Source organism: Myotis yumanensis, unplaced genomic scaffold (assembly GCF_028538775.1).
Source record: "Myotis yumanensis isolate MYYU_CA2020_CCGP unplaced genomic scaffold, mMyoYum1.0.hap1 SCAF_22, whole genome shotgun sequence".
NCBI lineage: Eukaryota > Metazoa > Chordata > Mammalia > Chiroptera > Vespertilionidae > Myotis > Myotis yumanensis.
In genome coordinates, this window is record NW_027223773.1 from 9,903,983 (window position 1) to 9,918,822 (window position 14,840).

Consider the following 14,840-nt stretch of genomic DNA (forward strand, 5'->3'; position numbering starts at 1 on the left):
AACAATGTGATAAATATCCAAGGAAAAAGGTTCCCCATCCCTGATCTAAAGTATGCCAGGCACTGTCCTTGGAACAGTTGTGTGTGTGTGTGTGTGTGTGTGTGTGTGTGTGTGTGTGATGTGAACGAGGGAAACGAAGCCCCCACCTTCCTGAGGTTTACTGCTGGGGGTGACGGGAAATAAACTGTCGAGTCAACCAATCTCCAATAACAACAATCATTTTATATCATAAATAAATAGCAGGTTAAAAGGGTGGAAGATAACATGGGGTTGCGATGGTGGTGTCAGTGGCTGATTTCAGAGAGTGGGGGGTGAAGAAAGAAGTTTGTAAAAGGTAACATCTGCCCAGCTGGTGTAGGTCAGTGGTTGATTCCCGGTCAGGTCAGGTGCCCTTGGTTGCGTTCAATTCCCCGTGGGGGGTGTGCCGAGGCAGCCAATCGATGATTCTCTCTCATCATTGATGTTTCCCTCTCTCTCTCTTCCTCTCTGAAATTAATAAAAAATATATATATATTTTTAAAAGAGGTAACATCTGAGTAGCAGCAGAGCAAGGTTCCCCGTACTGTGTTGTGAGGTTCTTTTTACTGTAGAAGAAAACCCCAGGGGGACTTTTGCCTCCTGGGTTCTCAGGAACACACTTCCCAAGAAACCTCCCAGGCAAGTAGGGTCGGGTGGATAGAAAGACAGTGTCCTGTGTAAGTACCATTTCCTCTCCCTGGGGATGTACGTAGCGCAGCGCCTTGACTTCTCTGGGCTGAAGTATATACATGGTTTCCAAGGTCCCTTTCAGTTCTAAATTGGGTGACTCTGAATTCATTCTGCAGGTAATTCATTTTCATATTTTCCTTTAACATTCAATAATGTCAGAATGAATGATGCCAGCAGGACAAAATTGAATTGTAGGCTCACCATTCATATTAGCCAAATTAGAGAGGGACATTATAAATAACCTTACCTAGGAAAGATAAAAGTTTTATTCTTCAATGCCTCCTGTGTCAATACGTGTAAATCCTATTAAATATTTTTTAAAATGCCTAGTGACATAGTGTCATTATTTATTTTCTAGCTTCAGAGCAATCTGTGATTAAATTAGCATCTTTCTGATCAGTAAACAGCCTCCGAGTGTAGTTGACGTAACCTTGGCAGGCAGTAGGAAAAATATTAAAAAAAACACCACCACCACAATACGTTTTCTACTTAGTGACTATTTTTACTAGTGCTATCTTATTTAATGAGACTAAAAGAAATACCTAGAGAAATGTTACCTATGAGAAGCTGTTCCTTTAATTCATCAGTTATGCTGACAAAGCAGAGATAATACTCTCTAAATACGTACTGTGGTGTTAACTAATGATGACAATAGTAATTAGCTAACCCTTATCAAGTGGTGACTGTAAGTCAGACACTTTTCTAGGCGCATTATGTATTTATTTATTTGAATCCTTTTAAACAACCCTACGAAGTGCTGCCATTATTAACCTACTTTACACATGAGGGAGTGGGAACCAAGAAGGAACCCGCCCCCCAGCTCACACACCTGGCTGATAGCAGAGCAGGCTTTCAAGTCCAGGTGTTCTGAATCATAATTCAAGTTCTTGCCCACATAGCATACCTTGCATATGTTTTTCACCTGATGAATGGGAACCAGCATTTTTCTCGGAGGGAATCTGGCTTGGGGGAAAAATGAGCAGTAAGTGACATTTACCTAGCACCATTTTCTCCATTGCCCACTGGCATCTCCCTCCAGTAACCCCTAGGGCCCTTTAACTGTTGTTCTTTCCCCCTCAAAATATGTGGACCCCCAAAGAAGCTAGTGTTAGTCGCTTATAACTTAGTATCCTTGTCAATCCATAGTTTGCCTCTTTCAGGATACTTACAATTTATAGGAACAAAAGGCATTTTTTTCTGCTAAAGGGATTTCAGATTTCAGCAAGTGGGTGGGGAGATATATTTGGAGGGTCATATGTCCTGTCTTTGGGGCTTCTGCCTGCAAAAATTTTAAAGGGTTTGAAAAAAAATTCTACTGGAAAGTGGAGTAGGCAGGCAGTGGATTTATGTGACGCACACGCTCTCGGCTGCTCACGATAGACAAAGCGATTTCAGATACAACTTTCTGAGGTTGTATTACCTTCCATTTCACTCTAACTTTCCCTTTGAAATCAGTTCTGCGTACCCTACCTATGAATCAATAGTCTTAGTACGAGAAGGGTCCTGCCACGATGCAATTCTTATTTACATACACATTAATTATAGTTGACATACAACACGATATGAGTTTCAGGTGAACAATACAGTGATTCAACATTTATCTACCTGACGATGGGATCACCAGAATAAGCCTCGTAACCACCTTTTACCAGACGTAGTTAATACGATATTAATGACTACACTCTCTATGTTGTATGTGGCATCCCCATGTCTTATTTTATAACTGGATAACAGGCAATTCTGTTAAAGACCTAGGAGGGACTTATCTCAGCCAGTTGAAAATCACCCAACTAATAACAGGACTAGTGACAACTGAATTCTGTGCTGACTGCTGTTCTAAGAGCTGTTCATATTGGCTCATCTGATACTATTGATAGCATCTGGACTTTATGAATAAGGAAACTGACACATAGATTGTACTTAATTAGACATTTTTGCTTATACTAGTAATAGAATTAAGACTGAACAGGTTAGCAAATTGTAAAATAGATAAACATTTAGGATCACAGAGTTCTTTTACATTCGAATTTTAAGACTAAAATTTCTACCACTTTGTCTTTCACTGGCTATTGGGTTACTAGGTTGCCATTTAAAATATAATTGTTAAGGTGGGTTAGAAACAACTGTTTTAAACATCTCATCCATCAGGGGTTGAGCAAGAAGCTGCCTTTGCATAAGTGTCCACCAGGTGGCAGCCTTTCATAAAAGTACATGGAATTGGATCTTATTTATAAAGACCAAATTTATAAAGACCAAATCAATCTTTTGTTTGGGGTTTTAATAGTTAATATTTGGGTTTATTAGATAAAAGGGGGGGCTTGTACTGTATTTAATATCCCTTAACAATTAATGGAAACAGAGCCTTCCAGCAGCTAACACACTTGAGTCATATGTCCCTTTAAATAAGCGCTTCCTTTGAAATGCTTTTTACAAATAAAATAATCATAACCTATAAAGAGGCACCTGAGCACGTGGGAAAGCTTTCACACAAGTGCTAACTGCAGTTTTTAGTGCCTGTCTTTCCCCCTTATAACTCTGAATAATTAGCATGTCCTTCTATTTTTGTAGCTCCATGGAGAAGTTACCGCATTGTATAACATATGGAAACTCCATTTCACAGAAATGCTCAGTGAACTTACTGATATTTAGATTTCATCCTCCCCAGTAGGCTGGTGAGAGTAATCATAGAAGTCAGCACCAAAGGCCTTATTTGATTGGCTCTAACTTTTTTTCCTTCAGGCTCTAACTTCCCACCCGGTTTTACGTCCTATTTGAAGGCTTACTTACCCATTTTGTGGCGTTGGTGTAGGCGGAGGGTTGTGGGGGGATCTGGCTGCTATCCCTTCACCCCCCGGGTACGGCAGTAACACTGTGCAGTAATGACTGTTGGAGGGCAGGTATGTTTCTTCCCTCTTGACTTAACAGCAGAGATCAGTACATGTTTGCTAGCTCCTCAGCTCCAGTCCTAGGATGGAGAACAAGTGGAGAAGCCAATGGCTTGTGTGTTGAGACAGGAATATTCCAGGTCAGAACAAAAAACCTGACATCAGATGCCCACACCCTAGCCTAATGCCACCAAGAGTAAGGAGAAATCATGTAACTTTCTAGGTTTGAATTCTTGTAACTTCTGTCTAGAATCGCCATGCAACGTTACTACTGCTCCAAACCCAAGCCAGTGTTTTAAAAATCACCTTTCAGCCAGGCCAGTGTAGCTCAGTGGTTGAGCCCTCAACCTATGAACCAGGAGGTCCAGGATCGATTGATTCCCAGTCAGGGCTCGTGCTGGGTTGTGGGCTCGATTCCCAGCAGGAGGCATGCAGGAGGCAGCCAATCGATGATTCTCTCTCATCATTGATGTCTCCCTCTCTCTTCCTCTCTGAAATCAATAAAAAATATATTTTTTAAAGATTACATTTCAGAGGGTCATGAAATAAGGCCTTCCTGGGTGAAGTCCCAAGTTCACGTTCAGTGCCAAGAACTGCAAAGGGGCTACACGTTAGCCTTCTTACAGGCAAACCAGTGAGCCTGTCAGTGCTGCATAGATGCGGACAGAACACACAGACCGCTGGGGAGAGCCCAAGGTCGTCATTCCTCATGGCACGGCCAGCGAGCTGAGCGGCATGCTCCCCTGGGCTCCCCGCGCGCATCAACCCCCAACCCCCCCCCACCCCATGGAAGGGGTGACATTGAACGGGCCCGGTGGATGCTGTACACACTGTGTGTGTCACACTGAAGAACAGAGCCTGGGAGACTCCCCTCATTGAAGGGGGCTGCTAGCAAACCATCTGTCCCTCCCCCAGAGGAAGGCTGTTTCTTTAGGATGCTCATCAGAAGACAAATGTGCCCTCCGCCCCCGAGGGAAACTCCCGCTCTTGTTCAAGGCTGTTTGCTCTCCGAACACTCTGGAAAAGATAGCCTGGGATCAAATCTGTCACAAGGTGCGTAAAAATGTGACAGGCCCACCGAGGGCTATCTCCCGGCACTATGTATCACACACGTATATTTTTTATATGGGGCGTGTGTATCTATGTGTGTGTATTATATACTAGTATTTATACAGGTTGTGGCAAACGCAGGCTTACAGTTGTGAGTACGCGAACCACAGAGTGTATTTTTGTATTATTTATTGCGTTACCGTCTTTTCCATATGAACCACTGTAAACCTACGTTTCTACTCCCTCTGTAGGAATATCTACTTAGTTCTCCCGGCAGTTCGATAAAGACAATTCATCATTCTTGTTGGCGATGTAAAGAAGCAACATCAGCTAAGAATGTTGCCCAGCCCTAACCGGTTTGGCTCAGTAGGTAGAGCATCGGCCTGCGGACTCAGGGGTCCCAGGTTCGATTCCAGTCAAGGGCATGTACCTTGGTTGCGGGCGCATCCCCGGTGGGGAATGTGCAGGAGGCAGCTGATTCTTATCGATGTTTCTAGCTCTCTTCTCTCCCTCTCCCTCTCCCATCCTCTCTGTAAAAAATCAATAAAATATTTTTTTAAAAAAAAGAATGTTGCCCAATGCCACTGAGATCGTAGGGGACCATTTTTAGAAATTCCATTCTTTTTTTCATTAATCTTTCTGGTCAACCAATATGCTATGAAACAGAGGGGGAAACTATATGTACCCCATGACCCCGAGCTCGGGAAAGAGGGTTTTTTGACTCTTTATATTCCTTCCAGGAGAACCGGAGACATATCCGGGTGGCTCCTCCCCACCGAACTGGACTCGCTACAAACCGGGTCATTCGCAGCACCATTCAACAGGTATGGGAAATGGTGGCCAATGGAGCAACATGATTTTTCCTCCCCTTCAATCAAACCGATGGCTGAATGTAATTATCATCTGGGAAGATACAGTTAAAAAGATGTTGAATTAAATGGAGCTCTGAAAATTGCTCACCTCCTGATTCCTCCTGATTACATCTTGGCATAATTCCCCCAAGTTTCAATATGTAATTTGGGGATAATGGATAATTGGTATTGGAAGCATTGCGGCGTCTCCATATTTAAATGAGAGGCCAATTTTATTAGTAATAACCATAATGACTCTGTTAAATTGCTTGTATGACTTCGTCGCTCATTAGGAAATTATTTTTCAGCAGGAACATATTACCTTTATATATTTAATGCGCGTTTTAAGTAGAGAATTTATTAGCAATGCAAGTGTTTACAAGGAGATAAGTTTTATAGATATTGAAGTGAAGTCCTAATCAGACCATTATTTCCCATACTTTTAAACTCAAAAGTTCATTATTTTAGGGAAACTTTATATTCACATGAGACATTTAAAAAATACTCAATGATGTTTAGGTCCACGCTATCAAAATATCAGAGTAGTGATTCGGTTCCCTACGATTTTATCACACAGTGTTTTGTTGATACATTTTATGAGGGACAGTCTTTTTATTTTTACTTTTGATTATTTTTTTATATTTTTTTAATTAATGTCAGAGAGGAAGGGAGAGAGAGATAGAAACATCAATGATGTGAGAGAATCATTGATCGGCTGCCTCCTGCACGCCCCCCACTGGGGATGGAGCCTGCAATCAGGCATGCGCCCTTGACTGGAATTGAACCTGGGATCCTTCAGTCCTCAGGCCAAGGCTCCATCCACTGAGCCAAACCAGCTAGGACAGGTCTTTGTCATACTGATGGACAGGAAATCAAAAAGAGCAAAGAAGAACCTCCAGCCGATTATCTCAGGAGTGACGGGAGTTGATGACGCGTCCCTTGTGCTTGGAAACTAGAGCAGAAGATTGCAGGCAGCAGCGGGGAACTTCTACAACCACCTTGACATCTGGCCACTCTGACAGCTTCTGCGAGATTCCCCGCTGTGACCACGGGAAGTGGGACGGTGTCACTTTGAACCTGCAGCTGTCCTGTTGGCAAGGCGAGTTCTGCGTGATCCTTAGGAGACCGAAGAGATAACATGTCAAAGGGGGGCCGCGTCACTAGCGTGTCAGTACCTACACGGCTGTCGAGAGCCGACTGATGAAACCCAAGTCCTCCTTCCTTGTGTGGGAGGCCCAGGATCACGGGCGGTGTGAATCCCTCCTCAGTTTCACCAGAAGCAGAGAGACAGAAACGGAAAGACAGATGTTTGGCCCATCAGGTACGTCAGACTCTTTCCTTCGTTTTCGTGTCTTAGGTGAATTCATCGTTTTCTAAATCCACTCAAAGTTAATGAACAAAGAAGCCGATTTACCTATAACCACAGGAGGATATTAGCTCTGAGCTAAGCAGTGCCTTCAGGTGAGTTGGGAGAGCACAGTGATCTATAATTATTTGGAAGCTAGAAATACTAAGGCAGGAGAGGAGGTGTGGAATAGGGCCTGTAAAAAAGTACAATAATGAGGCAGGAAATAATTCTTAGACTCTGGCAACTATCTCAGGGATAACTACATACATGCAAAGCTCCTAAAAATGGGATAGAGAAGTCCCCCTTACCCAAGAAGGAAATATCCAAGATGCCCAGTGTGTGCCTGCAACTGAGGGTGGTGCTGAACCTTATACATGCCATGTTTTTTTGTATACGTACATGCCTGTGATAAACCTTCATTTATCCACTGGGCACTGTAAGAGATTAACAATGACTAATCATAAAATGGAACAATTATAATACTAGAGGCCCGGTGCACGAATTCATGCACCGGTGGGGGCCAGGTGGCCTGCCTGATTGGGGCCGATGGGGCTGGCTGGTTGGCTGGGGAGGGGCAACGGGAGGTTGGCCAGCTGGCCCCACTCCTGATTGGGGTGGGGGTGCTGATTGGGGGTGGGGCCAGCTGGGAAGAGGGGCCATGATGGGAGGTCCAGCCAGCCCCGCCCCCATCGGGCCAGTTGGCCGGCCGCAGTGCGCGTCATAGGGACTGGTCATTCCGGTCATTCCAGTCATTCTGGTTGCTTGGCTTTTATATATATACAGATGCCGTCTTCCCTCAGTATCCACAGGGGATTGGTTCAGGACCTCCCTGAGGATACTAAACTCCGTGGATGCTCAAGACCCTTCTATAAAATGGCCTAGTATTTGCATATAACCTGTGCATATCCTCCCCTGTACTTTCAGTCACCTCTAGATTATTTATAATACCTGATACAGTGCAAATGCTATGTAAATAGTTGATATACTATATTGTTTAGGGAATGAGGACAAGAGTCTGTATGTGTTCGGTACAGACACAACCATTGTAGGCCTAACTACATAGTCATGTCAGCAACGACATCACACTTCTTTGGCTAAATTACTGGTGCCCCCATTTAAAGCCCACTGCTGAGGTCAGGTATATGAGTATTCAAAGTTTACCGTTTGTTCTTCTAAAAATGGAAAAGGAAAGCAACTCATGGTGCCAGGGATAGGTAAACAGTGTCCCTGTCCCAGCAGACACAGGCCTGACAGTTACATGCTCGTTTTAGCTCTTACTGGGGGAGATGAGGTTAACAAGAGGATGTTGCTAATAGCAGCTCATGCATTTGAAGTTTTCTAAGAATAAGTTGTAGCCCAGCTGGCATGGCTCAGTGGTTGAGCATCGACCTATGAACCAGGAGGCCATGGTTCAATTCTGGTCAGGGCACATGCCCAGGGTGTGGGCTCCATCCCCAGTAGGGTGCATGCAGGAGGCAGCTGATCCATGATTCTCTCTCATCACTGATGTTTCTCTCTCTCTCTCTCTCTCTCTCTCTCTCCCCTTTCCTCTCTGAAATCAATAAAAATATATTTCAGCCTAAGTGCCCATCAGTAGATGAATGGATTAGAAAACTGTGGTACATCTACACGATGGAATACTATGCTGCTGTAAAAAAGAAGGAACTCTTACCATTTGCAACGGCATGGATGGAACTGGAGAGCATTATGCTAAGTGAAATAAGCCAGTCAATGAAGGAGAAATACCACATGATCTCACGCATTCATGGATAATAAAGACCATTATAAACTTATGAACAAAATAGATACAGGGGCAGAGCTACCTCAAACAGACTGTCAAACTGCAGCAGGAAGGCTGGGGAGGGGAGGGAAGCAGAAGGGGGGGGGGGGGTAAGAGATCAACCGAAGGACTTATATGCATGCATATAAGCATAACCAATGGACATAAGACACTGGGGGGTAGGGGAGGCCGGGGGATTGTCAAGGGCGGGGGAAAAGGGGAGACATGTGTGGTACCCTTTGTAATACTTTAAGCAATAAAAAAGGGAAAAAATAAAATAAAAATAAAACCTTAAAAAATATATATATTTCAACAAATAAATAACAGAGGTGTAAACAGATGCTTCCTCTTTTGGATTTAAAGATTCAACAAAGAAAAATATGCACAAATTGTTATAGAGCAAATAGAAACAGAAGATTGACCATTATGAATATTGAGTTTTAAAAAGGCTAAATGTGCCCTGGCTGGACAGAGGCATGGTCTGAAGTTTCAGCAGCATTCTTCTGCAGAGCTTAGTTGTGTGAATTTGAGACTCAGTGGGGGTGCTAACCACCCCACAGTTCCTGAAAGGATAGTCACATTTTTGGAAACAGATGGCAGAACCCATGATAAGATGACATGGAAGTTCACATGATGAGCAATTAGATGGTTTTTAATGATGATTATAAAAAGCAGAACAGATGGTTAAATAGAGGGTTATTGGTGTCCTGGAATGAGGCAGGAAAAGGGAGGAAAGAAACAGAGGTAGAGGCACGCATGGTACACAGGGAGTTGTGCATTCTGGGTAATGCAGCTAGCTGCCTCAACTCCTCTTTGGAATGGGGTGAGGTATACGTTTATGATGAGTAAAAGTAAGTTGTTTAACTTACAAGGACACAGATAGACCTAGAAAAATGTGGACTAAGATGAACAGAGGTTCATCTATTTGAGACAGGTAAACATATAGAGGCCCCCAAGCCCCCCATACACTCAGCCATACAAACCATATGCACAAATGCAGAAGGACTCACTTAAGGCAGTTTTAGGGATGAAGTGGGCTATTCATTAATAAATGAGTAAGTATTCTAATAACTTATTCCCTCTTATTCCAATAACCAATAACCCTCTATTTAACCATCTGTTCTTCTTTTTATAATCATCATTAATAAATGTAAGTATTCCATAAAGAGAGACATGCCAAAGCTGAGAGGGACTCAGAAACTTGGATTAAAATTCATGGAGACACATCTCATAGACAGGCATTCACGCCTGCACTACTCTTTCTTATAAGGACATACCTAACCTGTCCTTATAAGAAAGAATTTCCACCATTGAAAGCCATTTAAAATTATGCTTTTAAAAAGTATTATGTGAAAATATTGGCTCTTGGCATCTGCCCAATAAACTACATTAAATTCATTGGAGGGTAGATTTTGGCTCAAGAATTGAAGAGCCCTTACTTTTGGCTTATGTTTAGTAATAACATAATGTCTATTGCCATTAATGCACAATTACTCCAGTAGTTTAATACAACCTAAAATTGCAAGTGTAGTTATTAAGGTCCTGTTTCAATAGGCCATTAATGATTGTATGAGCAATAACATATTCATATGATGAATTTATTTTTGAGCACTTGGGTACAACAAGTATTTTTAGTGATAGGGGATACGAGAAATGAATAATTTTATCCATGATTATACATGTCACATTCCTTAAAGTTATATATTACTTAAGGGCTGACTTTAGCTATCATCTTTTTTTCTTTAAAAGTAATTTTTAACAGTGATACTGTTTTTCTAGACAAAAAAATCTTAAAAATGCTAACATCCTCTTAAACATAAATGAAAACCTCTGTTAATTCACATCTTGCTTCATTGTGAAAGATCATGACAATCTCAAATGTTAGAGTCGATTGATCTCTAAGATGTCGGTAACGTGCTGATATTGGTCACCTATTAGGACCATTGAGAAAAATAATCTTACTTATTGTAGATAGATAAGATTGCATATCTCTTCAGAGGAGGCAACCCTTTTTATGCTTTTAAAACAGAAAACTACAATTTCTTAATTTAGAATTCTCAGGTCACTGAAAAAAAATGATCATTTAAGCCAAGTGCCAAAAATGTCAAATGAGATTCAAGCAAATGTCATTTAAGCATCACAAACTCGGGAAGCTATATTTTTAATCCCCATTTTTTCAACTCGTTACGACATGACACATTGTCAAATAATGAACTAGCCAGTGAAAATCAGACATGAACTGTCATGTGAAGTGAATGGCAAGGGACTGCCAAAGGCCTAACATTTAGGATTTACTTAGAAGCTAAAAATTGAGGGACGCTGGGCCACAATACCTGTGGTTTGCAGGCTCTGTGATGGTCTCCTGTGCATTCTCCCTTCTTGGTACGCTTCTCCTACAGTGAGTAACAGATGCTGGGTTAATCAAGTCCAGTGATCTGACTTGGATATCGAGGTGAAACTATTTGTGTAGTCATTATAAGCTTTTTTTTTCATTTTATGTCTAAACCAATGCAAAAATAATAGAACATTTTTAAAAGTAGACTTAGCAAGCTAACTCATGCTGAAATTATTTTCTTTTTTTAAAATATTTTTTATTGATTTCAGAGAGAGAGAAAGGAAGAGGGATAGAGAGAAACATGGATGAGAGAGAAACATTGATCGGCTGCCTCCCACACACCCCCTACCGGGGATGGAGCCTACAACCCAGTCGTGTGCCCAGACCAGGAATCCATCCAGTGACCTTTTGGTTCATGGGCTGACGTTCAACCACTGAGCCACACTGGCCAGGCTAAAATCATTTTTTAATCGACAGGTCTGTTGTAGAAGATAATATACAGGCGTGAGCAAAAACAGGCTTACAGTTGTTCGTATGGAGAAAGACATGCAGGTTAGGATTATTACAGTAACTTTATTAATTCAAAAGAATGTCACAAGGCAACTGTAAACCTGCTGTTGCCCACTCCTGTACACAGCCCGTGGTTAACAGGTCAGGGGGAAATGAGTTAACAATAAGATATGGTTCTTCACTCTGAACATTTGCATGTCCATCCTGGAGAGCTTTTTTAAACACACTGCTGCTGGGGCCCCACTTTCGGCCCATGAGAATTTCTGGCAATGGAAGATGGAGATTAGGAAGATCATTACGCACTCCATGAATCATTTATAGCCAATACTGAGAACTGCTGGGCCGCTTGTGGGGAGTGGTGACCGGATTGAAGGGAGGCTGAGTGTCTTTTGTGGATAGAGAATAAGGACACACAGAAGCTGCTGGGAACTCCCCACTGCCCCAGTCACTCCAAGCTCATTAACAGAGGTAGTTCAACCCCCGACAGGCACCTGGATAAGTCCAATACCTAATTAAGATCCTCTCAGCAGGAGGGAGAAAGAAGGCCTGAGGGGTTAGTGTTCACCAGGCTTCCATAATCATAAGTTGAGGATTGTAAATTAAGCTGAGGAAATGCCACAAGTGCAATGTATAAAATAATCTATAACTTGTGTGGGTAGGTGATAGAGCATTGCTGTGTATTGAGATATCTATTATTAAAATAAAAATAGAATATTTGTTCTGCTCTTAGGGAGTAATTTAGAAAATATTCTTCCTGTTTGATTAAATGAGTTTGTTTTCTAATCACAACAACAAAGGTATAGCTCAGCTTTTTACTATCTGATGGTCCTCGCTATCTTAAGACAGCAGCACCATCTGGCCAGAACCCTTAACACGTAGGCAAAACAGTTTAGCAACTTTCCAAATACCAAAACAAAGCACCACACCATTTAAAATGAAAAAGCAAAACAAAACAAAGCAACTAATGAGTTGGAAGACTTTCACAGCATAAACATAATGAGCTCGTAAATCAAAAGAAAAGTAGATTATACCAACAAAGATATGGGCAAATAACATGAGCTGGCGATTGAGAAAAGAAAAATATACAATAAATACAGGAGATGTTCAATCTCATAAATAAATAAAAGTTTGCCAACTGTAGAATTAACAAGTTTTTTAAATGACTATATTAATAACTGGCATCCATCCCACTTGGGGAGTTAAGTGTTTCAATTGAAGAAAAGTGTAGCATTTTTGTATTCAAATTCGATATTTACCAATGTATTTAACCATGAAATTCTACTCTGGAAATTTATATTTAAAATATAAATGAATAAATCTAAATATATCTCCAAGGAAGCTTATTTCATCATTGTTAAACCACAATTTGAATTGCTTAAAATGGCATTAAAAAGAGGATTAGCGCTATATTATTGCATATCTATATAAGATAGGTATGACAGTATAGCACATCTATAAAATGAAATAATACTCGGCTATTAAAATTAATTAATCAGTGAATATTAACTGAATCTATTAGTAAAAAAAATCCAAGTTATATCCAACTCATGAGTAGTGAGAACCTGAATATACAATGGCCAGGCTCCAAGTGAGAACTCTGACCTTTGACCTCAGGTGAAGAAGCCAACCCAGAAATTCCTCAGCAAGTAGTGAAGGCTTGGTCAACGATGGCCAGATTCCCTATTTTTTACCCTCATTTCCAACTCTGAGCCATCCAGAGAAAGCCAGATGTGTTCCCCTAAGACGCCCTACTTCTAATGAGCCCACCTCTACTTCCTGTGCCAATCACCCCCCATCAGAGCACACCTGGAACTTTCTCTTCCCCACAGAAGGTATTCCACACTCTGCCTGTCTTTCAGTCTCTACCGAATGGAGTGACGGTGGCCGCCCCATTTGCTAACGCAAGCTCTGGATACATAACCCTTGTTAGCTCCCATTGGGTAGCCTTTGGCTAGTTCCACTGTAGCCTGAATGTTGTGGGTGATCCTGTGAGCACGATGTGTTTCTGAATGAGGAGCTATCTGAGCACTCCTCACGGAGATATTAAACTGACTTATCTCTGGGAAGTGAGACCCAGGGCTATTTGACTTGATAGCATTTTGCATTTGAATTTTTTGCAATGAGTACACGCAGTTTGTGTACATAGAAATAAAGCCATTGCAGTTAACAAAGCAGTTTATCATTAGGTTTAGTGTTATTAAAATAAAGAATTCCATACATAAAAAGCGTAAATTTTCTATCTATATATGATGTACGTGAGGATGCTCACTTGACTGATCTTATTCTTATCTCCATCACGCTTTACAAAGAATTTCCCATATTGGGTATCTGAAAGTTTTACCCTGATAGAAATTCTTTAAATATGAAAAATAGACTGAGTTGAGAAATATATTTTTAATTATAAAAATGATGAATGAGGGTTAACCATAAGGGGACTCCCTGCTTCAATAGTCTCCATTATCCGGCCATAACTCAAATAACTATTACCACGCCGGAGTCAGAAAGAAACCGCCCTCGATTAATAAACATAAATCTTTATGGTCATCAGTGTCCCCTGATGTTTCTTTAACAAAGGCCAGAAGATTAAATTTTTGAATCCAGCATTGCTCACTTCTGTCAATCTCTGATTATTTATTTTTCCAAGTTAAACAAAACCCTGGATCTGACAAAAACTAAACTTTGGATATATCTGCGAACCCAACTTCTATGGCTGATGGGAAAAAGGAAGTGTAAATATAGGGCCAACTTTACTCAGCTGAGCACCATGCTGTTCTTTTTAATTTATTATTATTATTATATTTTATTTATTTTTAAAATATTTTTAAAATAGATTTTTAGAGAGAGAGAAAGGCAAAGGGAGAGTGGAACACCAATTGGTTGCCTCCTGCACACTCCCCTCTCCCCCTCCCTCCCCCTCCAGGAATGGAGCCCACAACCCGGGCATGTGCCCCCACCAGAAACTGAACCAGCAACCCCTTGGTGCATGGGACAACACCCAACCAACTGAGCCACACCATCCAGGGTGAAAGCTTTACTGTTATTCATCCCCCAAGGCAATGTAGTATCTCGTCACCTATCTCAGTAGATATAAAGAAAAATGCCTCAAGTTTTCTCTAGTAAAATCTTTCAAAAGGATCTCATCCAACATTTCTGCGGTGATAAGATATCTTACATTACCCCGGGCAGAGAGCAACCTGAGACCCTCCATCTACTAGGTCTCTCGGGCCAGCTCCTAATTTCCGTTTTGTCCCAGTAGCTCAAGTATTGCTACTCACCTGTTCCTTCAGGTAACTCACTCCGCAAACACTCCACATGCCAAATCTCTTCTCTCGGTTTATTCCCAGATAGATGCAGTAACCAGGCACAGGATATC